Source organism: Prosopis cineraria, unplaced genomic scaffold, assembly GCF_029017545.1.
Source record: "Prosopis cineraria cultivar Desert tree isolate PC_DT_omini unplaced genomic scaffold, ASM2901754v1 PC14, whole genome shotgun sequence".
Taxonomy (NCBI): Eukaryota; Viridiplantae; Streptophyta; class Magnoliopsida; order Fabales; family Fabaceae; genus Prosopis; species Prosopis cineraria.
The window spans coordinates 16,252,569-16,255,731 of NW_026555345.1; positions in this window are offsets into that span (position 1 = coordinate 16,252,569).

The following is a 3,163-nucleotide window of genomic DNA, read 5'->3' on the forward strand; positions in this document are numbered from 1 at the left end:
TACTATGCACATTGTTTATTTAATGAATTTCTCTTTTCTTATCATAACAATTGCATGTTCAATATGATATCTATATCCCTGGACAAATTATAGTGATTGTCCTAAATGTCCCTGGTTAGTCATCTTTAAGGGATTATAGATGAAATAAGACTAGTATGACTTTAATTAATTATAAAGATACAAATTAAAATCATAGGAACTTGAAAGAGTACAAGGTATTGGACCAACCCGCTATGAGAAAGCTGTATAGTATAAGTCATAAGCTTATCTCATATGTAACTATATCACTAAGCCCTTTGACCTAAGATCATTATGGATTCCTACATGATGACCAATGAATTTTGACCTAGTCAAAAGTCACCTTTGACTGGGTAATCATAAGGCTATGATTGAGTTTAGTGATATTCATATAGAGGAATATGAGTAGTCAAGATAGAATTTATCCCTTACATTAAGTGAGAGATATTACTGGGCCCTTCAATGAGTATGACTAAGAAAATGTATAGCCATACTATAATGGAAAGGGTTTTTCCATTGCTACTGTTAGTCTACTCAGAGATCAAGAAAGTAATGATCAAGTAAAGGAGAATGACAATTCCATGTCTCATACTTGACTAAAATATCGCGTGACAAAAGGGATGTGATATGGTTGCATCATAGGTTATATCAGATCATTAATCCCCATATGAATTGGGTAGTTGCAATGTCTTGCTAAAGGCTACTTGTGACTTGTGGGCTAATAGTGTAATTAGCTTACTGCCAACTTCATATGGGCTTACAGGATCGCACACAAGAACAGCTCAACTCGAGCTATAATGTCCAAGTTTATTAAATTTGGAATATATCTAAATTAAATGAATGTAATATAGGGTGAATGAATTATATATATATATATATATATTTGAATACTTATTTGATAAATATTTATATATATATATATATATTTATATGAAATATAAAACTTAAAATATATATATATATATATATATCCATATATGTGTGTGTGTGTGTGTCTATATATTAAATATATATATGATATATAAAATTAAATATAGATAATATAATATACATATATATATATTTAAAATATATATGTATATATATTCGTATATATATAATATATATGTATATGTGATATATATTATATTATATTATATTATATTATGTTAGTTTTAAATTTAATTTTATATGATAGATTAAATTTAATAACTGACATGATATGAGAGAATATCATGTTAGTTTTATAATTTGAATTTATGAGATAAATTCAAATTAGACATGATATTATGGATGAAATTTATGAGATAAATTTAATTAAATTTTTGTGAGCTTTTAAGTGGAAGACGAAAACCCTTATCTACATACTATATATAGATAAGGACGTTCTTTATAAAGGAAGAGAGAGTTAGAAAAGTTATGACGGCAAAAAACACTCTGAGAGCTACTAAACACCATATAGAGAGGAAAATTAACGTTCAAAGAAGAACGGATGCTAAGAACGCTAGCATGCTATTTAAGTTAGAGAGCTGTTCATGTAGATACCGGTAGAGGGAGCAGATCTACGTTGTCAGCTCCTGAAATCCAATCTCTTGAAGAGAACGTGCCCTAAGTTCAAGGAATTAAAAGGTAACTCTTCTATCTACCTGACTTAAATGAGTTCGTTCGGTCCATATCAGGATAGGGACTTTAAAATTTTAATCTTCTGCTATGCCTCCCTATCCAACATAAGGTCCTTATTCATTAGGTTAGTTTTAAGCATTGATCAAGTGTGATATGAATTATGCATATGTGATTTAGCCCTTCCCAAAAAGAATGTAAGCTCCCAAGATTATGTGAGAAAATAAGAAATCAAGCATCAACTACTCAAGATTATGATATAGAAAATGCAAGATGAGACTAATGGAAATCTCAAGATTATGATAGCATCCATTAATGTAAGGAAGTACTAAATATAAAAACATAATCAAATTACCAAGTTCCAAACAATAAACACAAATGAACTAAGATTATGGCTCAAATACATGATGAAATAATCCAAAATTATGGCCTTATAACATTAAGATAGTGAAGAAAACTATGGTAGAGTAATGAAAAATTGAAGAGATGTTGAATGTTCTGCTTTATCCTCTTCCTTCTCCTTTAAGATCCATAAGCCCCTTAACCTTTAAACTCCATGGAAGAACTCTTCTTCATGCCTTGGAAAAAATGAAACTTACCTACTATTGGAGATGAAAACCTTGAATGGATGAATAGATAGAGACTAGGGTTGTGTATGTGTTTTAGGTGAAAAGTAGGTGATGGATGAAATTTGTTAAGAGAGATAGAAGAGAAGAGATGAGAGAATGAGAGAAAATGAGTGGATGAGTGAATGGATTGATTTCTTGGACGAAATTTCTCCACCCTAGTATTAGTATGGATGATTGTGCAAGAGATGATTGATGTGTGTGTAAGTTGGCTGAAATTAAGTGTGTGGATTAAGGCTAGAATGAACTTGGACACAAAGAGGGTTAGGTCTAGATTAGAAGGGAGGAAAATGAGCTGATTTCAAGGTGATTTTATTGGCTACAAATCTAATTTCCAAATCACAAAGTCAAAACAAGGATTAAGGAGAGAATTGGAGTTTCCTAATTAGGAGATTTGAGTGATGTGGCGCTACATGCTTGTCAATTTGAATTTGAATTTAAATTTTACAACTCCCTCTCCTCTTCTTGAAAGGCCTTACAAGCCTAACTCAAGCCCAAAAGCCTTTCTTACTTGCCTTTAGCCCAATTGACACAAGTATAAGTGCAGTTGTTCACCTAAGTCACAAAATAACATTTGATTTAATCCAATAATATATGTGTGACAAAATAAATTATATTTTTGTACAAGGACTTAATTATTTAAATGGGAGAATATTTATAAATGAAAATCAAGAGCAATGCCATGCGAGAAGTATAATGTCAATATATGCACATACAAAGCCCAAACTAGGTCAAAGAAGTCAACAATCCTAAAGTGTGACTTTTATGCAATATCTCCCAAATGAATTTTTTAAAACCAATTAGACCATGATGAATCTAGGAAAAAATGACATTTAATCCAACAAAAATCTAAATTTTCATAAAAAGTGCATATTTGGACTAAAATGGGTAGTGCACAAATTCACCCTTTAGGCGATTTT